This window comes from Mustela lutreola, chromosome 2 (genome assembly GCF_030435805.1).
Source record: "Mustela lutreola isolate mMusLut2 chromosome 2, mMusLut2.pri, whole genome shotgun sequence".
In the NCBI taxonomy this organism is placed as follows: Eukaryota; Metazoa; Chordata; class Mammalia; order Carnivora; family Mustelidae; genus Mustela; species Mustela lutreola.
In genome coordinates this window covers 152,139,028-152,165,211 of record NC_081291.1, presented here as the reverse complement: position 1 = coordinate 152,165,211, position 26,184 = coordinate 152,139,028, and the positions used below count along the sequence as shown (strand labels likewise).

Sequence of the window (26,184 nt, the reverse complement as noted above, 5' to 3'; positions counted from 1 at the left end):
TATTTATTTATATGACAGAGAGATAGAGAGCACAAGTAGGCAGAGCGGCAGGCAGTGGGAGAGGGAGAGGCAGACTCCCCAGTGAACAGGGAGCCACCCAGGGTGTCCTGCCCCCAGTTCTGTTTTTTTAAAGAAGAAATCTTTATGGTATTGTTTCTACAGTAAGAATCATTTTGTTGTGTTTCCTCAACCAGGGGTATAAATTTTCTGTAGAAAATGGTCTTTGAGGGGTGCCTGAGTGGCTCAGTTGGTTAGGTGTCTGCCTTCAGTTCAGGTCATGACCCCAGAGTCCTGGGATCGAGCCCCACATGGGCTGGCTTCCTATTCAGCAGGGACTTGGCTTCTCTCTCTCCCTCTGAAGCTCCTTCTGCTCTTCCCCTGCTTTCTCTCTGTCAAATAAATAAATAAAATCTTAAAAAAAATTGGGGGCATCGCTTGATGAAAGAGGGAATACTTGAGGGAAGAAAAAAAGAAGGAAGGAAATTCACATGCTTTTAACATCTTTTGCATTAGATGCTGTGGGACAGAATTAAATATATATATTTAATTTAATTTAGTTAATCACAACAAACTGATTTTTCAGTTTGTAATTTTTCCTTTATTTTAAAACTGCTGTGTGTGTTTTGTATAGAATTTGGTTCCAGTCTTCTATGATTGCTGTTCAGCTGCAGGCAATTTCGAGGCATAACATACTGGAATCTAGGAGAAGAGAGGAATGTGAGAAGGTAATGGACTACCTAGATCAGTGTATTTCAATATGGGAAATCCTCATGTCCCAAGAACAGGCCTCTGGGATTTCTGAGGTGTGAAGGGCAGGGTAGGATTTGGGGGCTCGAGTGAGGCCCGGTGGGGAGACTTCAGATGCCTTCTTTTCTTTCAAACAAAAAAATTTGATGTGATCTGCTTTCAAATATTTTCTTAAAACAAAACAAAACAACAACTGGCCTAGAAATTCTGAAAAAATGTATGATAAGCATCTTAATATTCAGTCAAAATCACCTCTAAGGGGTGCCTGGGTGGCTCAGGGGGTTAAAGCCTCTGCCTTCGGCTCAGGTCATGATCCCAGAGTCCTGGGATCAAGCCCACATCGGGCTCTCTGCTCAATGGGGAGCCTGCTTCCCTTCCTTTCTCTGCCTGCCTCTCTGCCTACCTGTGATCTCTGTTTGTCAAATAAATAAATAAAATCTTTAAAAAAAATCACCTCTAATATGTTAGTGACATAAACCTTTCAAACTATATTACAGTTAAGTAGAGATGAAGGAATAATCAGCTTGCTATTCACATAAAAAGCAGTATTGCTTATTTTGCTCCACAAAGGTTCATTAACTCATTTTAAGCCAGACACTTCATTAAACAAACATGTGACCAGACACAAGCAGTTCTTTCAGTAAGTGAAAGTGAGACACCACGGAGTAGAATGTGAGCTCCCAGGGTAAAGATTCTTTTCACATTCTTTCTTAAGAATTTGTCTATTCTTTTGGGGCTTTCTCTTTGATTGCTGTCATACATTTATCAAGAGAACAGCTTTGAGGAATTTGTGGAATTAGTAAGCAACAATATTCTGTCCATTTGTTGTATGAGTTCTTCATTTCGATGACAAGGCTGAATCTAGAAGGGATCTGAAATTTTGCCCAGGCACGTGGAGATGTGCATTCTACCTACTCGGTTACACGGACAGCCTTAAGTGACCCTGCCACCAAGACATCTCGAAAGAATAAGGGAAAAAGAATTGAAATAGATTTTTTCTCATATGATCATCTTTATTCCATGCATTTCTTAATGGAAATGTCATTGACGTATAACACTGTATAAGCTTGAAATGTACAAAGTGTTGATTTAGTACATTTATGGATTGCATATAATTACTAACAAAGCTTTAAGGTAACATTCCCCATTACATCCCATAATTATTTCTCCTTTGTGATGGGGACCATTAAGATCTAATCTCTCAGTAACTTTGAAGATGATGCTACAGTATTGTTGACTCTAATGCACCACTGTGCATGAGCTCTCCAGGCTTACTTAACTACCAGTTCCATGTTTGTACCTTTAAACAGCATCTGCTCAATTCTCTCACCCCCTAGACTTTGCTAACCACCATTCTACTTTGTTTTTTGAGTTCATCTTTTTTAGATTTCGCCTCTAAGTGAAATCATACAATATTCGCCCTTCTCTGACTTATTTCAGTTAGCATAATGGCCTCAAGGTCCACCCAGTTTGTCCCAAATGGCAGGATTTTCACTTTTCATTTTTGTTTATAAGTAAAATGGGTTTACCAAAGTAGGAGACCCTAGGGGCTCTCTCAGAAGGAGCGTTCCCTTTTGTTAGGGTGTCAGGAAAGGAGAGTAGATAATCTACTAGTTTAAACAAAGAAAAAAAGCTACATTTGAGAGTTTCCAGTTTTAAAAATTGTTACGTTTAGTTAAAAAAAGGGGGGCCGGATAACAAAAGTTTTCACCTAATTTATTCTCTGGCTGATTTAATCCATTTATATTTGCATACATTAGCATACAAGAGAACTCACTCAATGAAACCAATTATTTAAGTTGAGCCAAACAATAATGGCAAGGAAAGAATGGGGAAAATTATAGTAGATTTTAACTGTTTAAGTATTTATAGGTAAGGAAAAAGTGAGGGCTTGTATGTTCTCTCTGTTTAATATTTCCCCTCATATTTTCTATTCTTTATAACTAGGAAGAATCTGAGAACTGTTACATTGGCCTTTCTAAGTTGCTTTTCAGAAGGCTAATTAAAGTAAAAAAAAAAAAAAAAAAAAGCTAAAGGCTCAGAGTTGTAAGGGGTCTCCAGGGTTTAGGTGCTTCATCTCCTTACCCTCAGGCACATTTCACAAGTAATTTGGGCAGATAAACCTAGAGAAAAGGTGATTCCACAACCCATTTCTAGTAATTCATTGTAATGTTTAATTGACCTGCCCTTACTGGCAGGAATTTCTTACATCTGTGTGAAATGCTTTGTGCAGTCCTTTAAATAATCACATGAAAGAAAATCTGAAGCAGTATTTGTTCTATTTATGTCTGGGTCAGTTATAACCAGAGCCTTTGTCGCCTTCATTGGAATAGAAGATTCTTGAAATATGTCAGTATTTGCCTTCTCCACTTCCTCCCCTACCTACTATCACCATTCTTTACTTACACAAGCCCAATCTGACTTCTGTTTCCTAATTCAAAGACCTATCACTTCTCTGAAGTAACTGTTTCCAAGGTAACACATGACCCTCTGGTTTCCAAACCTAAAAATGCTTTGAAATTTACTCGTTTGACCTCTCTTGGCATTTGACTGGGTCGACAACTCCTTTATTTCAAAACACTTTCCTTCTTTGACTGGTTTTGCTTTTACATTTCTGGGGATTTTCTGTATTTATCTATCTTTTAATTTTAGTGTTACCTATGCTCCAGCCCATCCTTGATCTCTCTCTCTCTCTCTCTCTCACTCGCTCTTTTTCCCTCACCCTATACTCTCTCCCTGAACAATTTTATCCACATGCTGGTTTTAGTCTCTATCAACTCCAAATCCATATTAGTTCATACCTCTCTTCTGGTCTTTAGATTTATATAACAAATTTTATAAAAGTGTACTGATGAGTCAAAAAGCCCTGATGTTCCATAAATTGTACATATACACTATCACCACCTCCTCAATGAAAAAATCAGTTTTCAACACAAAATCTCCATTATGTGCCATTCTGTTGGCCAGTCTTCATGCTGCACATAAGACTTAGAATCAAGTCAAATACACACATGGTCTCCAGAAGCCTAGGTCCAGAGACCCTGAGCTTTCTCTTGGGTTTTCCTGCTATCGTGTCCTTCCCCATCATGGTTCATACCACATTGTGCCATATCTGTCGTTTCCTCATGTATACCTCTCACTTACAGTGGCAAAAGGACAGGAACTCCTTCTGTCCTGTTATGTCTCTTTCTAACTTAATATTGACTTAAATGAATGGATTTTCCCAAATGCCATTTATCCACCAAAGTATATAAATTTGATGTAAAAAGAAAATTCTTATTTGCCTTCCAGAGTTTCATTTTCGTACTTGTGTAACTATTTTTCCAGCAGGTCAAGAACATTCTATTTATTTATTTTTTTTATCAACCTTAAAAACATAACAGTCAGTTATTTTACTAGCAAAAGGAGTTTACTTAGGAACAGCAGAAGAATTGCAATTGGGAACAAGCAAGCTATGACAAACCATAGTCAAGTCTGAAGAAACAAAGGGAAGGACCGGTTTTATTATATTTTAGGAGGAAATGGGGAGGGTTATTTTGAACAAAAATTCACTGGAGAAGAACAAGGGTTTGAGGTTGTGGAGTTTTCTTGTTCACTGTAAATGGTGGTTAATGTATTGTTGCCAGGGCTGGGAGAGATCTTTCTTTTTCTTAAAAGCAGGAGATAAAATTACTGTGTGGAAATCGTCCTTCCTTGTCAAGATAAGGATTATCTTCCCTCTTGGTTGTTATGCAGGCTGCAACTAACGGTCTGTGTGTGAGAACGCCCCCTGCAGGGCTTCTCCGCTCAATTTTAAATGAGGTTTCCTTTACTCATTTTCCCACTTTCAAAGTATGCACTGACATCTATGAACATAATAGACTCATGTAAAATACAGATGACTTCTAGTGAATGTATGGCCTCTGAGACCAAAGAAATATATTTATAGAAATATAACCTCAGATGTTAAAGGACTACCAACTTAAGAAAGCATCTAGAATTCATTTTTTGGTACCATTCCAGCTAGGTTATGAAAGAAGCCACAATTTAATTGAATCTGCAAAAAATTGTTACCATGTGTTTTTATCGAGCTTATTTTTGTAATAAAAAAACTTCTCTACTGATATTAGCCTATACATTACTGTGAAAAATCTTGATCATAATTTCTAAGATTTTTACTTCTATTGAGGCAACTGTATTCCATAAAGTCTTTGACATTGTGTACAAATGTTGGTATATATACCTAACTAATTATATAGAGTAGGCTCTGTAGCTTTTGTCAGAATCTCAGAGAGGTCTGTTTTCCCCCAAATGTTAAGGACCGCAATGACGGACTCTTTGTTCTACATTATATCTGGAAATTATCAGTTAAGAAAGAAGAATTTTTTAGGGAAGATACCAAATGAATACCTTAGGCCAAAAAACCCCATCTTTTTGTTTTTGAAATTTACACTACACAGAAACACAAGCTCTCTTGATGCTGACCCTACAAGGGCATTTCTATTTGTATCTGAATAGATTCATTCCCAAAATTGGAGAGTAGCCCATGTTCCATTACCATGTAGCCCACAACATGCTTGAGATTGCTAATTAGGGTGCAAATTGTGGTAGTATTTCTGGTGACCTGGACATGTGTTCAATAGAAACAGAAATGAGCCCCTCAACTCTTTTCACATAGGCCAGAAAACATCTGCCAGATGGTTATAGCTTTCAGTAACTATTAAACTGGATCACATTTGAACAAATTACTTAGATATATAATGTTGGAAAGCTTATTCTGAATTTCCTAACATATCCATGGAGATTAGTCTTAATGAAAAACTACATTACTCTACCTCATGTATTCGATTAGCCTAAAATGGATAATTCCCTCTCACTTTTGCCAAAGTCAGCCCAAAAATGCCTTTATCCACTTTCATATAATGTTAACAAAACATCTGGGAGATTTATTGAGATAAGGATATCTATTAGGACATCAAAATTAATTTCAATTCCCGGAGGTATCTTATTTTAATTAACAAAACCATGATCCTGTTCTATTAATTAGCATGCTGAAGGAATAAGTTTGAGATGAATTTAATTCTAGCAAAGCATTTATCTTCTAAAATAATAAAAAGAGCATTAACCATCTCAATCCAATTTGTTTTATACTTTTAATAACAGTCTTGAAATTCCATCTAGAAGAGTAATATAACTAATATTCATTATTTTTAATTTAAATCTTCATTTTGGGTGTGTGTATTTCTTATAAGCCTCATTATTAGTGGTACCGTAGTTCTAACATTGTATCATTTAAAGATTATTAATGTGAGCACAAGTTCATTTAATATGTTATATTATTAAACTTTCTGTTGGGTGTAAAGCTCACATTTATTTCACACCTAGTGTTTTTTCCTCACTAACTTATGAAAGTATCTAAGGATGCCAGAGTACAACTAGGAACAAGGCACATAGAATTTGTAAATAACTCCTGTTCTGCCCATACATATAATTTCTGTGTAATCATATATTTTACTCTAGATTCCCATTATTGACACATTCTTGTATTTTAAATACAGCTAAAACATTTTAGATAAAATTAAATTAACAGATTAGATTAATAGTGCATCTGGTACCATATTAAGATTACTACTATAATGTAGCATGCTGAACAATTTCACACTTTGTCTCATGTCAAGTCACAAATGATAGCTTCAGGTTATATAAGATTAGGGGAACTGGATTGTAAAACCCTAAATGGCCTCTTTTTGAAACTCCTCATAGAACTTTTTCACTTACATATCCATTTTGTTGCAAACGGGCTTGTATTTGAAGGCATCATAGAATGGTTTTCAAATAGAACATTGGAAAACAGAGTGTGTGTACTAATATCAGAATACAAGAAAAAAAACCCAATATTTTACATATGATTGCTGTTTTTCAATCTTTCGTACTTCTAGCCTGAACCATAAAGAATCAGATAATAAATATTTTAGCCTTTATGGGCCAAGAGGCAAAATTGAGAATATTATGGAAGCCAGTATAAAGCAAGTGAGAAAACAGAATTACACAAAGCTTACTGATTACATTCAAAACATAATAATTAAGATAATTTTTGACAATGCAAGTCTACTAATGAGAAGAATGGAATTGTTTTTTAGAAATAATACTTCACTTAATTGGGATTCAAATTAGTGTTTCCTGTTATCAAAGTTAATTGCAAGCGTTTATCTGTCAATGCTGATCTATAATGAGATTTTATGTATTTCAACTTTGGAAAATGGTTTTTCACAGAGATAGGTCTGGCAAATATTGATATTAACCCATGAACATATGGAAGACACATACAGAATCTTCTTAGATTCTTCTCTAGATATTGGCCTCTTAGCATGACATTGCATTTGATTATTCATGTCCAGTTGAAGTTTGAGGGGAAGCGTCTCGCTTACAGAGGTAAGTCAACTTTGAGATATAGAAATTTCCTTTGAACTTGGACTATTAGAACTTTGTTTGAACTTGCAATGTGTGTCTCCTGCAAAACTATGGTAATAAAGGTATTTCTTTTCATCTTACCTTCTGGCAATGAAGTATATAAAAGAGCTTGACATTACTTGTGATTCAAACAATATTGCCATCAGAATGACTTCATGCAGTATAAGTTCTGTATGTAAGTACTATTATTAGTACTTATAATTTTGCCTTGTGATTTTAGGTCACATTAGTGAAATATTATTAAGCCTATAGCAAAGAGTTGTTTCCAGTTCTGTTCAGCATTCAAAAGTAGTGGCGCTTTTCTTTTTTAGAGATATTTTAAAGATTTTATTTTTTTAAAAGATTTTATTGTTTTAAAGATTTTTTTAAAAGATTTATTTTTTAAAAGATTTTTTTAAAGACATTATTTACTTTTTTATTTGAGCATGTAAGCTCACACGAGCAGAGAGGAGGGCAGAGAGGGAGGGAGAGGGACAAGCCAACTCCACATTGAGTGTAAATTGGTCACAGCGTTTGGTCTCTGGACCTGAGATCATGACCTGAGCCATATCAAGAGTCGGATGCTTAACCGACAGCCATCCAGGCCCCCTGAGGGTGGTTCTTCTTGATAATAAAAGTTTTAATCTTGACTCTAAGCTCAAGAAAATCACAAGGAAATGTCACTTTTAAGCTATATAATTGCCCTGTGGTAGAGCAAGTCAGTGTAGTCAGTTTCTATTTTTGGCACACATTCATAGAATTGATGATAATCACATCCGTGAAAGCCAATGAAGATCAGTGTTGACACGACTCTTAGTGGCTTACCTAATATAAAGTCATTTATTCTTTATGTACTTATTCACAGTGTTATTGTGCTAGTTTGGGTGTACACCAGTGTGGGATTAGATGTGCAAGAAATGTACTGAAGAAAACCTGAGAGGCACAAACAAGAAGGGGCTGGATTAGGTAGGGAGAGACTTCAGACTTTCATGCAGTTTTCACTCCTATCAGGGAGGAATGGAATGAAGGGAAGGTTTACACTGCAGTTTGAAGAAAGTTTCAACTACCCAGTCAGGAGTACTTGAGCCAAATTCACCCATCAGAGGAGACCCTTCTGTGTTCCGTCTTTGACTGGAAGCATCCTGCCACAGTCCACCACTGGTTCCACGCAGATTTACTTCTTCATACTTATTTGGGGAGACTCTCCTCCATGGTTCTTCTGAATCTGTCTTCCTGAGGGGAAACTTGATGAACTACAGATGAACTACCCAGACACTGCAGTTGATCTTGGGCTACAACTGGAACTCACTCACCCCTTTCCTCCTACACAATCCATTCTAAATCTCCCTGCCCTCCCCTATCACCTTAGCATATTTTGATTATTTATGTAGTTGTGTGATCCAAACTTCATTTCTGAGAGTCTGAATGCTCAATGATCATACCTTCCGCAGGCCTGCATATATCTGTTCAATGGGGCAAGGGAGTACCAGGAATTGCTCAACTGGAAAACTTGAGTTTTACATGTGTTACTCTCTTCCCCATTGTGTAAAAGCAACCCTACCTTCTCCTGCCACTCAGAGTCACTTACCCTGTTAGTATGGTAGCTTCCATTCTTGTCTGCTAGTCCCCAGACATAACGGGTTCTGGTGGACAAGGTGCCTTGCTAACACCTGTAGCTTATGATATAATGGTATTCTTGCCAAGTCCAATAGTAAGAGCATATTAGTTTTTGGGTTTCAGGACCTCTACTCCTGCACAGGCTAGTTGTAGGGATGGAAAGCACAAAATTCCCAATGGATCACTGGAAGTAAGATTACGTAGGATGACTCTTGCTTTTGCGTTTTGGTTCTTAAGTCTATTTTTATCATTGGAAACACATGCCATATTAAGAGCTCTGATTTAATGCATATGATACACACAAAAGGATGGCATTCTGTTCTTTCAGAGAATTGCTCCTGAACTAGTACTGAAGTTAAACTTTTAAAACTGTTCCAGTATTCTGTGAGGTTGGCTGCTTCTAGATGGTTTGGTATGTGATATGATTATTGGATTCCATGGTACTGTGCTCATCCCATATCTCTTTCACTGCAAAGTAGGTCCTCTGGTCTGATGTCATCCATATGAAATCTATAAATCCTAAGATATTGGTGCTTACAGAAACCATGCAGGTAAGAATACCTAAACCATATCCAGAAGAGGCATCTGTCTCTCTAAGAGGAATTGGACTGCTGGCCTTTCCAGTACTCCATATTGAGTACATTGGAAATGTACCTGCAAGTGGTCTATTGGTCTCCTCACCTGCAAGTGGGCTATTGGTCTCTTCACGTAGGAGAGTTGTCTTGTTGTTAAGAACCTTGAAGAATCTTTTTGAAAGCTGAACTAGCCTCCCATAATTTCACAGATTTTTAAAAATACTTTTTAAAAGATTTTATTTATTTGGCAGAGAGAGAGAGAGAGAGCACAAGCAGGGGGAGCAGTAGGGAGAGGGAGATAGAGAAGCATGCTCCCCACTGAGCAAAGACCCCCAACATGGGGCTGCATCCCAGGAGCCTGGGATCATGATCTGAGCTGAAGGCAGACTGAGCTACCAGGCACCCCATAGTTTCATAGATTTTGGCTTAACCAACTGAGCCACCCAGGCCCCCATAGTTTCATAGATTTGGGCAGAAGACATGAGACTCTTGGATCAGGGACAATAGACAGTTTAATATGTACAGCTCTAATGATATTCAGAGTATCATCATTTTTGTGTTGGCTTCCCTAGTCCTAATTCTAGAACAGGTTTGAAAGAAGAAGAAAACAGAGGCAGTGAGTTGAACTATAGGACAAAACCCCCAAACTTAGGGAACTAGGTTTTAGAAGATAGGATTTAGAGTGATTTAATGGCACCTAGCATATGGTCAGAACTCAAAATAGACCAGTAGTAGTAGTTGTAGTAGTTGTATAAGGGTTTACTTCATATACCAGGGATCCCAGTAAGATTTACTATTTGTTGCTAGAATATAAAAATGTCACTTAAATTTTTTTGTAGAAAGTAGATTTACACATTTTCACAAGACAAAAGAAGGCAAACACAAAAACAAACCAGAAAGGAAACAAAACATCCTCTGCAGATTATTCCTTATTATTCCAGATTATTCAAGATTAAGCCACTTGGATTAAAAAAAAAAAAGCAAGAAAGAAAATACGTACTGGAAACAGTATGTATTTTCTTTAAAATGTGTTAGAGCTTTTATTAAGTTCAGTATTTGGTAACTGGTGGTAAATCTGGCATTTACCATGACAGAGAACTTATATTTATTGATAATTTTACTTTGGAGGCTAAATGTAAATCCATAAACTGCACAATGAAGATGACTATGTAAGTCAAAAAGAAGAAATTATGAGGAAAAAAGCAGTATCACTGTTCAATTTTGTAAGTTATAATTGTATTATTAGTTCTAATATGTGATATATAGAAGAGCAAATGATATGGTTTCCAAAATCTTTATAGATTCTGAAAAAGTTAAATGACCTTCAGGATTCTCATTGACCATTAAACTGTTTCAGATTTCAGCCCTTGTTTACATATAAAATTTACTTTGCATTTTTCTTAAATAATTTATAATCTATATGATTTTTTAAACATATTGTAAATATGATAAGTAAATAAAAAAGCACCGGGACCAGGCAATATAATATCAAAATTTTTTTCTTGGAAACCTATTTTGAAGTACCTTGCAAGATTTAGTTGGCCATATCAATCTGATCTCCTAGGAAATTATCTCAAATTATAGGTTCCAAGGTAAGCAAAGGCCATACTTCATAAATAGAAATGATTTCCTAACAGAGCCCTGCTTTTGCAATTCATGCAATAGTCATCTTCCTGGGCCCCTCTTCTTTAATTCATGTAGTCCTGGGTAAAACAAAACCCATTTCATGCCAGTCCTCTGCTTGAAACTTTCCTTTGGCTTATGGACACCCTTAAAAAACAAGAAACAAAAAACAAAATTCTAAAATTCTTACGAAGGCCTTTCAAGCCTTATGAGTTCTATTTCTTGCTAGAGTATCCTCTAAAATCCAGCTACTATTTGTGGTAGAAAAAATAATGTCAGGAAATAACCAAATACTTACCAATCAGAAACTGGTGTATTCACATAATGGAATATTACGGAGCTGTAGAATCTCTGTCTTTCTCTCTCTCTCTCTGCATGGTATGTGTATGTATTATCTATGTATATATCATGTATATCACATAAATGTATGTGTATATCTATAGATGTATTCATCTGCCCATCTAATCAGGATGGAACAAGGGGTAGGAGGTAGGATGACCTCTAGACTTCACTCAATATACTTTGTTCTGTATCTCTGACTTTTCTACTATTTACTATTTCAGTAACTCTAAAGCTAATTTAAATTGAAAAATTCAATCCCTAAAAAGTCAAATTCAAAATGCAATAAACGAATCTGTGTTATTTTTTGGTAGCACGATCACAGAGTAGAAATGTCATTCTTTCCTGAGGATTTAGACTCTCCTTTAGCTTCTATATCCCAGAATAGTTCAAAGTTTTCTACTGGATCCTTTTGAAATCAATTCATGTCCCATCACCTGGGGATCTCCCTGGGTCAGTGTGGCATAGAGGAACACATGCATGTGCTTGCTCACAATCAAAATTTATATGCTCAGATGACCCCTGCTTGATTTCTTACGTTCACTGATCTCCAGTCGAGAGCTAGGCACAGGCTTCAGTACTGGTGAACTCCAGATCGTGTTCTCCAGGTGGTTGGGGTAAATCCCTCCTGCTTGTTTTGTGGGTAAGAAACATATTTTCCCCCTCCTCAAAGGACTGGGAGATTGCATGGCCCTCTGGCTATTCTCTCCAAAAATCTAATCTCTCCCAGTCACTCCTGAATGTTCTCATCGCATCTTACATATATTTGTATGGGTGGACTGAGGTGTCCCCCTATTTGGGGGATGTCGCTTAGCAAGCTCAGAATAACTTCTCTGACCTCCGTTTTAAACACAAGCAGAATTATCCTTTTTTGTTGACAGCTTTGGAACTTCAACTGAAAGTAAAAGTTTAGGTGATATAGGCATAATGCTTGAATGGCTCTGGACACATTTCTGTAACAGTCACTGAGACTAGACCACAGAACTTTGACAAACCACCAGACTGCCAGCTTTGGGCTACTCAGCTACCTTTAAGAATAAATACCTAATAGAGTACTTAAAGCTGTTTGGTGATAAAGACATGTTCTTTTTGCAAAATATCAGTGAAAGATAAATATAAGTTTTATCAGAATGGTATGAAGAATTTACTTCTTGCTTGTGACGTTCCCACACACCCTAGAGTCAAGAAAATAGAAAAAGAGATAAAATGCTTGATTTTGAATTAAACCGTCATGGGAAATAGATAGATAACGTCTATAATGTTAGCAAAAAGTCAAGAAATAGATGTGAAAGCCTGCAAATTAAAGATACAAGTAAACCACCAATAAAGAAAGTAAAAAATTGGAATTGATTCTCATGGGGGATTAAGAAATGGTAATAGGAGAGTCCTCTGATAATACAGAGAAGAAAGTAATTTAGCTGGTAGGATAGGCTTCCTCCTCTCTTTCTAATAATCTGTATAGTTTTCTATTGTGAAATGCTAAATGTTAGCATCATCTTATTCTTAAATTTACATAATGAAATAAACTTAAAACTATTGGGCAAAATAAATTAACCTATGCATCTGCTCTAAGTATAATCATGGTTGTGTAATAGGTAAATATTTGGATTAGAAATTCTAGTTAACTATGAGCAAATATTATATGAAGAAATAGTAGATGCAATGGAGTTATAAAAAGGAGCTAAAAAAACTATGACCAGTGCTCATTACATGCAAATGCCAGAACTAGCTGGACCTCAAACGCTTTATGGTGCCCTGCAAAACTCCTTTTTACCACAAGTAGACTTTTTTTTTTTTTTTTTTCCTTTGAGACAGTGAGTGAGCGAGTGAGAGCAGGGGGTAGGAATAGGGAGGGACAGAAGAAGAAGGAGAGAGAGAATAATAAGCAGGCTCCACACCCAGGGCAGAGCCCAACACAGGGTTTGATCTCAAACCTTGAGATCATAACCTAAGCCCAAATCAAGAATTTGATGCTTAATCAACTGAGCCACCCAGGCAACCACTGAGAAGACTCTATGATCTTCATATATCCTCTTAATGACTCACCTTGCTTGATACAATTTAGAGTGATGCACAATTAAGTTTAACTAGAAAGAATAATTGACATCGAAATTACTGGAAAAACAATTGTCTACCGATATATACATACACTTTATGTAGGATAGAAATAAATATATTTGCTACTTTGAAAGTTGAATTATTTCCTTCATGTCTACTCATCATGTCGGGTGCATGTTTTTCTCTTTCTACACTGTAAAAGCATATGCTCAGGAGTTGAATGCTACTTTTTATTGAGAAGCAAATCCTTTAAAGAGGAGTCCTTTTCTAAACAAAAACATGTTAAAAGGAATTGACTCAGAATTGATCAGATGGTAGATATCAGGTAATTTCGGCTACATGGCCTTTCTATTTAATGGGCGAGTTGAAATTGCAGTCAGCCTCCCAACGTCTGTGCATTCTTCATACTCAGTGCAGCTGCTATGCAGTTTGTCCAATTGTTTAAGTTTAAGACGTCCAAGACAATTATGAAAATCCAGCTTCTCTTGTCAGTGTTCAGGAGCTCAGGCATAAGCCACCCAGTGCATTGCATTTCCTTGGTGACAATGACTGGTTTAGGAACAGAGGTGTAACCTAAGTGGCCAAGTGAATCCAATACAATGGGATTTTGTTGTGTTCTTAGGGCAGAGGTGTTTTTCTTCCTCTTCAGCTCGTCACGGACAAGGAAATACTTGATTTTGACAGGTAGTGGTAACTCTCTTAAAACCACAAGGTTAGAAGCTGCTTTAGGTTGCATCTGTTGGTGGCAGAATGTAGAGACCAAAGGAGTTTGTTCTTAATGACATAATAGAACAGACAGATTATTCAACCCTGGGTTGCTCGCCATGTAGGCCGATATACATCCTTTTTGTTTGGGCCATTATAAATTGGCTTTTGGGATCTCTAATTAAGGTCAAAGTTTGGTTCTCTAATATGAAATAGCTAACATAGAACACTTAGCTAATATTGCTTTCTTGCTTCTTCTTTTCTGCTTTTCATCACTTTCATATAATACATTGAAAAGAACTATAAATATTCATAATTTAAAAATTAAAGGAGAACTTTCATAATTGAGCCACCTAGTGGTTAGATGCATGTGTTACAAAGACAAAAATTACAGATTTTGAGATTTCACAGCAATTTTATGAAATAACATTTAGGAGAAAATTTTATTTTTAGAATATATAATATAAAATATAAATTATAATTTGTATAATTAAAATTATTTCAAAGTACATATGTAATACTAGTAAATAATGACCAATAAGTACCAATGTTTATATGTGTGAGCTTCTCACTCTCAAATGAACAAAATTCCCTGTAAAAATTTTTAATGATCCTTTTCCCACCTTTTTCCTACAACAGACCATCATACAAAACTTAACCTTAGTTTCTTTACAGCTTATTTATCTTGCGAGATTAGGGTTATTGATATTTCCACAGATCACTGATGTATGGAACAATGCTAGCCAGGCATCCTAAAATTCTTGGTTTGCCTATGAATTAAAAGAAAATTACTAATAATGCAAATTTTCTCCATGAAATAAGTTTCTTTTTAGGAATAGTTTGCAACATCAGTGGTAACTAGAAAATATAGTATTATTTCACAAATATATAATTGGTCCTCTATTATAATGTTTGAATCACAGTACCATATTTGTTCCATCAGTTTTTCCGGGATTACAGATTTTGGCATCATGAGCATAAATAGGCTCAGAGCACAAGAATCTTCATAAATAATTCAGCATGTCTTCTTTTATCTTTGCTTTATAATTTTAACTATATTTGTGTGTATATATTACAAATATATATTTATATATGTATATTTCACTGTGATGTTCACGGTAGCCTAAATTACTTTATATGTGGTAAATCATAACTATTTAATATCTAATGATTTCCTTAAAATGCAATACTACCGTCTTTAACCATTATTAACTTGTTATACAAATTGTCATTTAGTCTTAATTATACTTATTTTTTACATTCATTGTTTCCACTTCATGTTTAATTGATAAAACATGTTTTTAAGGTCCAAAATGCTGCTATTGGTCAGTTTTGGGAATGTGGTGGTTGGTTTGCTCTTCTAAGAGAAATGTTAATTTTGTAATAAAAAAAAAAATGCTCTTTTTTTTTTTTTGCCTCTTTCTAATGATTCAGGTACCCATCTGTGGAAGGATTGTGTTTCTACTCTCTGAGCACAGAATACAAGAATGTTAATAAATTTCCAAGAGTATTGTATCTTTGATTTGGTTTATATGTTAATGAACAGGAAAGTTCCACCCATTATAATCTCACAGATCAGTGCATGAACAACTAGTACATATGTTAGGGCACTTCGGAATATCGTTTGTTTAACTTCCTTTGCTTATAAAAGTATGGAACTTGAGGGTACCTCCTTAGTAGAAAAGTATATCACTTGCTTTTATCTTTATCACAGTATTTAATCAAATATTAGCTCTTGGTTCTTTTAAGTGTTGTGGAACTAATTATTTAATTATCAATAATATAGACAATTGAAAATTCTCTTAAAAACCACTCTGGGCCCAGCTGTCAGGAGAGCTGGAATGTCTTATTTCCCCACTATAGGTGTTTCCACTAAAGCATAATCAGATTCCCTCCAACCCTAGGGCTATTTGCAGTTTGGATGCCAGGAACAGCTGTGGAGTCCAGAAGGCTTTTCTAGGATTCTCCCACCAGGGAGGGGTTTCAGGGAATAGTTGGGCCCAGTTATAGATTTGGAATAGATTAGGTAGCTAGGGCTGCTCTAAAATAATTTTCTATAATATGTAACTGTTTCAAGAAGGAGAAAATTAACAAATCCTTCACACGCTGAAATTTAAATTTAATAGAACATTGTAAAAGTGGAAAAAAGTATGCGTTGCATGTAAACCGGATTACATGTGGGAATTGACACGCTCAGCGACAAAATAAAATTAATATCTCCATACTTAAATAGAGACAGTAGGTTGGATTTTAGATGATATTTCCTTTACTACAGAGACAGTAAAGCAGTACTATAAAAGTAATAAAGTGCTATAGAGGAAGTGGGCCTTTATTTACTCCCTATTTTATGCACTTTCTTTAAATCAAGGGGATTTCCTCTGTCAAATGCTTGCTTATTTGCATTTATATGGTGAAATGTTGCCATCATGTGGCCACTCCATCTATCACATCTTTCTCTTTCCTCTGAGTTAGCCTGAGTTTTGGGCTATTTTTATATGATGCATGAGTATTTGGAGGTAAGTATGGTGTCTGTTAGGGTCATTATTACAATGAAATGACAAATATTTAAGCTTATTAATTTAAAATAGACTTAAAATATTTTACTGTTATTCTCACACAATGGGATTTTAATATGTATCTTCTGAAGCTCTTAGAAATCCCCTTTCTGTGGGCAGATTATTCAAGTTATGAATCTTAAATAGCTATTTGCAACTGTTCTTTAAAGAGTCCAGATGACTTTCCCTACCCCGTGTTTGTAGTTGTTTTGAATGTCACCACAAGTTACCAAAATGTCCATTTATTTGTATATAATTTGGGAACTATTTCTAATGCAGATCACATTTTAAACAATAGGGGGCATTATGATGTCATGTTTTTGGTTTGCTCTCTGATGGCAAGTATTTTATTTCATAGTAAAATCCTGGATTTTCCTTTTGATAAGAATACTTCTCTAAATCCAAAAACATATTTGTTTTATTTTGACAGTATTGGCAATGAATATGAGCCTCATTATATATCCTTGGGAGACCTAATTTCCTAAAAGAAAATACTATACCAGTTTATCACTATTTCAGTAAATGCATACATTTCTAAATTGCTATAAAAATCCAAACCAACTTATTCTTAATCCAGATAAAATAGTTTTTTTTAATATAATTTTTTATTTTTTATAAACATATATTTTTATCCCCAGGGGTACAGTTCTGTGAATCACCAGGTTTACACACTTCACAGCACTCACCAAAACACATACCCTCCCCAATGTCCATAATACCACCCCCTTCTCCCAAACCCCCTCCCCCCAGCAACCCTCAGTTTGTTTTGTGAGATTAAGAGTCACTTATGGTTTGTCTCCCCCCCAATCCCGTCTTCTTTCATTTATTCTTCTCGTACCCACTTAAGCCCCCATGTTGCATCACCACTTCCTCATATCAGGGAGATCATATGATAGTTGTCTTTCTCCGCTTGACTTATTTCGCTAAGCATGATACGCAACCTCTCTGGAAAACAGCATGGAGGTTCCTCAAAATGTTGAAAATAGAACTGCCCTATGACCCAGCAATTGCACTACTGGGTATTTACCCTAAAGATACAAACGTAGTGATCCAAAGGGGCACGTGTACTCAGATAAAATAGTTTTAAAACAAACTGCTTGCTTCCTTATTAAATTGAGAAATGTTGGCATTTTAAAGGGCTCCTAAATCAATCTGTTTCATTATATATTATCATAAATAAAAACTTTTCTTTAGTTAAGGTTTAAGTTTAAAAATTGTGGAACTAGGTGGGCCTGGGTAGTCCAGTCCATTAAGCATCTGCCTTTGGCTCAGGTCATGATCTCAGGGTCTTGGGATCAAGCTCTGCATCAGGTTCCCTGCTCGGAAGGTAACTTTCTTCCCCTTCTCTCTCTGCCTACTTGTGATCTCTCTCTGTCAAATAAATAAATAAAATCTTTAAAAAAAAATTGTGGAACTATGGGGATGCCTGGGTGATTCAGTCAGTGAAGTGTCTGCCTTCGACTCAGGACATGATTCCAGGACTCTGGGACTGATCTCTGAGTCTGCTCCTTGCTCAGCAAGGATTCTGCTTCTCCTCCCTCTGCCCTTCATTTCTGCTCGTGTTCTCTCTCTCTCTCTCTCTCTCAAATAAATAAATAAAATCCTTTAAAAAATTCATGAAACTAGGTTCTTAGTATTGCAGAAGTTTGAAATCTATAGACAACTAGGGTGAAAATTGTTAAAACACAAATATTTAAAATTATTATTATTATTTTAAAGATTTTATTTATTTATTTGACTGACAGAGATCACAAGTAGGCAGAGAGGCAGGCAGAGAGAGAGAGGGGGAAGCAGGCTCCCCGATTCGGGGCTCGATCCCAGGACCCTGGGATCATGACCTGAACTGAAGGCAGGGGCTTAACCCACTGAGCCACCCAGGTGCCCAGTATTTAAAATTATTAATTTTATGAAGTTAATTAAGGAGTTCTTTAAATGTATAGCATTTGGGCATTTTATCTTTTCAAGCTTTACATGGATTTAAGTTTCAATAGGAGATAGAATAAATCAGGATTTAGTAGGTTAAATATTTAAGCTTAAAACTGAAAGTTTTAGATGGAAGAAATATATTTCTCAATAGGAAGCATCTCTTTCATGTTTCATGAAGCAGAGAGAAGGAAACTGAAGATAAGACAACTTCAAAGATCATTTCTGTCTCCATCCAAAACTGTGTAACAGTTGTCAGTGTTTTTTTTAAGTTTTATTGAAATTATATATATGCATATATATGTGTGTGTATATATATATCTACACACAGAAGTATTGCATTACTATATTATCTTTATCTCTTTTTAAAAACTTAAAACATTAAATAATAGTCTAATGTTAACTTTTAATTTGCTTTCCCAGTCTCAGTTGGCTACATCAGGTAAGTGTAACCATCATTATGAATATGTTGTATATACTGAATTTTTAGTTATTCTGGTAAAGGTCACTGTGATAACGTTTATTTTTGCATATTTCTGGGCATTAGAACCCATATTCAATGAAATCTTTATGACTTTTTTAAAAATCACGTGCTCATATCTTGAATATAGCCATTGTGGGAGTATTTCAGCAAATTCAACACATGCCTGCCCCCCCAAAAGCCTGTCACCAGTACACCAATGAGTATTTCTTACCTGAGACCACTATCCATAACTATTGATTAGAATAGTATTCTTCTGCAGGATTTTTCAACCCACTGCAGAACATTTAGCATCTTCCGCCCTGGGCCATAAACACCATGATAGAAAATCCTAGTCACAGAAACCACTAAAAATGCCCCCATATGTTTCTAAATGTTCCCTAGAACATTTAACCCCTTGCAGAGGACACCCAATGCTGCAGGGATGACTAAGCAATATGTGGCAGTAGGTAATGAAAACTCTCAGCTGGGAAACTTAGACATAGAAACAGTGTAGCAGGTTAGGTTTAGAAAAAAATAAGTTGGGACTGACTATAAACAGATTTCAATTATAGTCTACATTGTTTCAATTTTCCATCATCTTGTTAGTCTGCTTACTGATAATACCAGAATGTGGATGGACCAAAAACTAGAAAGCCAATTAAGGAAGCTATAGTATATATCTGTTGTTTTGCCAACCAATAGCATTCATTTTTCTTTTGATAACAGGACTTCAAGTGCCCTCCAGACTTCAGAGATGTGGTGCCCAATATGGTGGTCACTAGCTGCATAGGTCATTAAATACTCAAACTGAGGTTAGTGAGAGGGAGGAAATGAATTCATAATTGAATTATGTTGGAAATGTAAAATATGCACTGAATTTTGAAAATGTACTCTAAATTAAAAAAAGAATGGAAAATATTTTAATAATTTTTAAATTTTGATGAGATGGTGGACTAATGTTTTGGATATATTGGATTACAGTATTTTGTATCTTATAATTAATATACTGACTTCATCTATTTCTTTTTATTTTTTTAATGTGGCTACTAGAATATTTACAATTATATATGTAGTTTACATTTTATTCCTATCAGACAGTGCTGCTCCAGAAAGAATCATCTACTTTTCATTGTGGGTCCATGCATTGAACACATTTTTTTCAGTTTAGTTATTTTTTACTAATCTCTACACCCAATTAGGGCTCATACTCACCATCCCAGAGACCAAGATTTATACGCTCTTCTAGCTGAGCTGTACAAGTACCATAGTTCTGACATTTTTGATTCCTTCATAGCTGTGGAGCTAGGCAAATGATTTAGTCCTGGCCAATGAGAAGACACTGTGTCCTATCTCTTTGGGGATGGTTACATGGCCTAATTTCAACCAAAGAAAGTGATTTTACAGGATTTTAGCTCAAACTTCTGGGAAAGACTAGTTTTTTTGTTTTGTTTTTTTTTTTGTTTTTTTGTTTTTTTATGAACTTGGAACTGTTGCTTCAAAGTCTAGAACCCATTGAAGCCATATTATCACCTTGAAAAAACTGTCGTGCTCGACAGAAGCCAACACTGGAGTGTAGAGCCAAGAATTAGAGAGAGAGATGGACTCTGGGCAGTAGAGTACTTTGGGCTCAAGCCTGTTTGGATTTTCTGCTACTTAAAAAAATATATATATTTGAGAGAGAGATTGGGAATGTGGGAGTGGGGTTGGAGGCAGAAAGAGGGAGAGAGAGAATCTCAAGCAGATTCTACTCTGAGCGTGAGCCCAACACAGGCTTAATCTCATGATCCTGAGATCATGACCTGAGCTGAAACCAAAAGTCAGGAACTTAACTGACTGAAACACCCATGTGCTCCAGGTTTTCTGCTACTTTAAAAACAAAAATTCCTTATGGGTAAGAGGCAGAAGATATTTAAAAGTTAGCGCTTAGGCAGTGGCTGCAGGAATGGAGAATGTCATTCTATGATACATTGCAGTGAATGTAACCCTCATTGACTTAAGAATTCAAGGAGTAGAGTTAGGGAGAAGTTAAGAACATCAACCTTGTCAACTGATTCTATCAAGTGGTAAATGTAAATTTTATTAGCATGTGAGATTGAACTTACTTTGAAATTTAGTCTTTTCTAATGATATACTAAATTCAAATCCTCAGTAACCTGGTTGGCAGCATTTAGAAGTAACTCTTAGTTTACTATGTGACCTTCTATTTGGTCTTTATTTAAAATGCTAGTGTATAATTAGTGAGATTAGGAATTCTGAAATATATATTTTTCAGCTCCAAACTAGTGATACATAGATAAAAATCAATATGCATGCAAGTGTTACAGCATTATATCATCAACCAACCACCTAATTCTGCTTCTCTTGTAAGAGAGACTCACACATTCATGGTTCAGTCACTGTGTGCGACTGTTACTGATGAGCTCAGAGTCAAGTGAGACATTTTTCTTTTTAGTCAAGTGCTTCTGATAGTCATAAACTTTTAGAAGGTGTTGCACTTTTATTTATGGTAAATCATAGTTTTTTTAATATTCTAAGTTTCAGTTAAATTTCTATTCCTCAGTAATCTTGAAATATTTCAGATTTTAATGGTTTATTAAACTCTAGATTTTTAAAATCTAATTGTTTAGATCATAAAGGTAACATGAAAAAATATTGAATAGCTGTGCTTTAGTTTTTATGTGTGCCCTCTGATTTATTATGATATTGAAAGACTTGGCCAAAGGGTTTTTCTTCCCTACCTGCCACCTTGATAGGCTATGACAGAGCTGATCACTGGGAAAAAAAGGTAGAAAAAGTTGACGAATTTTTTATTTAATGAAAGTTAACTACAATAAAATAAGCTTTCTTATTATGATAGAAATTTCTCAAAGGGCCCCCAAAATAATGATAGTAAAAAAATAAGGTCCCAGGGATTTATTGGTTATATTCAATTCAGATATAAGTAATTGAACAAGTACAGAGAGTTCAGTGCTCTTGACACCAACAAAAACATTACCTTGTGAAAGAAAGATAGGTCTTTCTAATTGTATAATAGTGGAAAGATACTTGCATAATTACAGGACTCCACTGACAGCTGCTTACCATGTCCGCTAGCATACACTGCAGGTGGTAATTTACCCATGTGCTTTCCCTTCATTTGAATGGAAAACAGTAGGGGGTGGACTTATGAATCCCATATAATTGTAGACATTTTAAGCAACTATCACTGAAGTTTTCTTCATTTTAATATTGTGTAAAAATATGACTTATTATTTTTAACTAGACTTCCCTATCTGACAGAATCTTTTAAATACTATGCCTACAATTTTTGTTTCCTTATTTTTTCTCAGAAATTATTACTTTTTGTTTTCATATTCCAAGGCATAAGTGAAAGGTAACAATGGGAACAAAATCTGGGTTAAGATATAGGTCTAATGAAAATGTTGGGTAAAAACTTGTCTTTTTTATTAACATTCCTAAATGTAGTAAGTACAGTAGCATAAATATATCAAATATACAGTAATAATACAGTAGCATAAACTTATCAAATATACTCTGAGTTCAGAGGGCTTGAGTTTATAAAACTGCCTTTAATAATCATTTTATTTGCAATTTTTTTCAAAAGTGATTTAATAATATCCATGTACATGGAAGTTCCTGGCTCTAATCTCAACTAGCTAGAAGAGACCAAGACCGGGAAATAAACAAAATGGCTCCTGTACAACTATAATTGCTGGCTTAAGACTTCAAAGTCAAATCTGCACATGGTCTTAGAAGAGGTCTTTCATTTTACTTTCTTTCTTTCTTTCTTTTTTTTTTTAAGATTTTATTTATTTATTTCAAAGAGCGAGAGAGGCATGCTTGCACATACATGTGAGTTGGGAGGGTGGGATCTAGAGCAGAGTGGGAAGGAAAAGGACAAGCCGAATCCCCACTGAGCCCTGAGCCTGACTGGAGCTCCATCCCGAGACCCCAAGACGATGACCTGAGCTGAAACCCAGAGGCCGCTGCTCAACTTTCTTACAAACAAACAAACATAAGCAAATAAATGAACATCTTTATTTCCTAGTACAGGGACAATTAAAAACATCAGAGAAGAAACTAAATAGGAGAAGAAAGGTTTATTTTGGCCACTTACAGACTCAAATCACATTTCAACTGCTTTTTTTTTTCTTTTTAATTTATTTTTTATTTATTTGCAGCATAACAGTATTCATTATTTTTGCACCACACCCAGTGTTCCATGCAATCTGTGCCCTCTCTAATACCCACCACCTGGTACCCCAACCTCCCACCCCCTCGCCACTTCAAACCCCTCAGATTGTTTTTCAGAGTCCATAATCTCTCATGGTTCACCTCCCCTTCCAATTTCCCCTAACTCCCTTCTCCTCTCTAACTCCCCATGTCCTCCATGCTATTTGTTATGCTCCACAAATAAGTGAATCCATATGATAATTGTCTCTCTCTGCTTGACTTATTTCACTCAGCATAATCTCTTCCAGTCTCATCCATGTTGCTACAAAAGTTGGGTATTCGTCCTTTCTGATGGAGGCATAATACTCCATAATGTATATGGACCACATCTTCCTCATCCATTCGTCTGTTGAAGGGCATCTTGGTTCTTTCCACAGTTTGGCAACTGTGGCCATTGCTGCTATAAACATTGGGGTACAGATGGCCCTTCTTTTCACGACACCTGTATCTTTGGCGTAAATACCCAGAAGTGCAATTGCAGGGTCATAGGGAAGTTCTATTTTTAATTTCTTGGGGAATCTCCACACTGTTTTCCAAAGAGGTTGCACCAACTTGCATTCCCACCAACAGTGGAAGAGGGTTCCCCTTTCTCCACATCCCCTCTAACACATGTTGTTTCCTGTCTTGCTAATTTTGGCCATTCTAACTGGTGTAAGATGATATCTCAATGTGGTTTTAATTTGAATCTCCCTGAGGGCTAATGATGATGAACATTTTTTCATGTGTCTGATAGTCATTTGTATGTCTTCATTGGAGAAGTGTCTGTTCATATCTTCTGCCCATTTTTTGATATGATCGTCTGTTTTGTGTGTGTTGAGTTTGAAGAGTTCTTTATAGATCCTGGATATCAACCTTTTGTCTGTATTTGCAATAAATTGCAAATATCTTCTCCCATTCTGTGGGTTGTCTCTTTGTTTTCTTGACTGTTTCCTTTGTTGTGCAGAAGCTTTTGATTTTGATGAAGTCCCAAAACTTTATTTTCGCTTTTGTTTCCTTTGCCTTTGGAGACATACCTTGAAAGAAGTTGCTGTGGCTGATATCGAAGAGATTACTGCCTATGTTCTCCTCTAGGATTCTGATGGATTCCTGTCTCACGTTGAGGTCTTTTATCCATTTTGAGTTTATCTTTTTGTACAGTGTAAGAGAATGGTCGAGTTTCATTGTTCTACATATAGCTGTCCAGTTTTCCCAGCACCATTTATTGAAGAGACTGTCTTTTTTTCCACTGTATATTTTTTCCTGTTTTGTCGAAGATTATTTGCCCATAAAGTTGAGGGTCCATATCTGGGCTCTCTACTCTGTTCCACTGGTCTATGTGTCTGTTTTTATGCAGTACCATGCTGTCTTGGTGATCACAGCTTTGTAGTAAAGCTTGAAATCAGGTAACGTGATGCCCCCAGTTTTATTTTTGTTTTTCAACATTTCCTTAGCGATTCAGGGTCTCTTCTGATTCCATACAAATTTTTGGATTATTTGCTCCAGCTCTTTGAAGAATACGAGTGGAATTTTGATCGGAATGGCATTAAAAGTATAGATTGCTCTAGGCAGTATAGACATTTTAACAATGTTTATTCTTTCAATTCAAGAGCATGGAATGGTCTTCCATCTTTTTGTGTCTTCTTCAATTTCTTTCATGAGTGTTCTGTAGTTCCTCAAATACAGATTCTTTACCTTTTTGATTAGGTTTATTCCCAGGTGTCTTATGGTTCTTGGTGCTATTGTAAATGGAATCGATTCTCTAATTTCCCTTTCTGTATTTTCATTGTTAGTGTATAAGAAAGTCACTGATTTCTGTACATTGACTTTGTATCCTGCCACGTTGCTGAATTGCTGTATGAGTTCTAGTAGTTTGGGGGTGGAGTCTTTTGGGTTTTCCATATAAAGAATCATGTCATCTGCGAAGAGAGAGAGTTTGACTTCTTCATTATCTCAGCTCCCAAAACACATTTTTTTTTTAAATAGAGAGAGCACTTCTATGCATATGTGTGGGTTGGAGAGGGGCAGAGGAAGAGGGGGAGAGAGAATCTCAAGCATGGGGTCTCTATCCCAGGACCTGAGATCATGACCTGATCAGAAATCAAGAGTCAGTAACTTAACCGACTGAACCACCTAGGCAGCCTGCTCCCAGTTTTAAAAATAAATTGACATCATGATGAGTAAACATATTTAATGACTAGTACGGATGTGGGGTGCCTTTCCCTTTGCCCCACCCCTGCTCATGCTCTCTAAAATAAATAAATCTTTAAAATCAAACAAACATGCTGGTCAAGTGCTGAAGTCTGGAGCTTATCTATGCTGACCGTTAATATCTTAGCTATTGAATCCTGTAGAATTCCAAGGTGTCTCAGAGCTGTGGCTGCTGAGTTTACTGGGAAGCCCTCAGCAACAAATGGCAGTGTTATTTGCCAGGCGATATGGAAGTATATATATCTTCAAAAACTAAAGGATGAATGGGTGTAGAACCTATTTCTAATTCACTTTAACAACCCCAGCTGGCAGAGAAGAGCACAAGTTGTTAGTAACCCAAATAAGTAGGCTTTGGATTTAATGTGTTTTAAAACATTTTATCAGAAAATTTAACAATTTGGAGTCATATCAGTATATATTTTACTAAAGTTCTGCTTCTGTAATTCTCCTAAATTAGGAGACAATGTATGTCACCAATATCCACAGGGTGGAGAGAAGAGAACATGCTAGTCCAAGGACTTGGACTTGGCGTGGCCAAACAAACTTTGGACTACCAGTTCCATTTACTTGTTCTTGCAGATAAACAAAGATGCTGAAGAGATGGAAATGTGTTGATGAAAGTAAAAAAAAAAAAAACAACAATAGTATTTTAACAGATGTGGTGTCCAGTTATGAATTAATAAGACATTTTGAAATTTGGGGGGGTTTGTTCTTTGCTTTTTGGATAATG

At 36.0% G+C, this 26,184-nt stretch overlaps 1 long non-coding RNA gene across 3 annotated transcripts in view; it reads left to right on the top strand.

Moving 5' to 3' along the window:
• The window catches only part of LOC131825031 (uncharacterized), a 69,404-nt gene that overhangs the window by 16,562 nt on the left and 26,658 nt on the right, over nucleotides 1-26,184 (top strand). For 2 of the 3 annotated variants that reach the window (XR_009351094.1, XR_009351093.1), the window contains exons 3-4: nucleotides 632-725; nucleotides 19,761-19,846. This is a non-coding gene — a long non-coding RNA (uncharacterized LOC131825031). The remainder of the gene's footprint in view (nucleotides 1-631; nucleotides 726-19,760; nucleotides 19,847-26,184) is intronic. The other variant, XR_009351095.1, reaches the window with a different exon arrangement.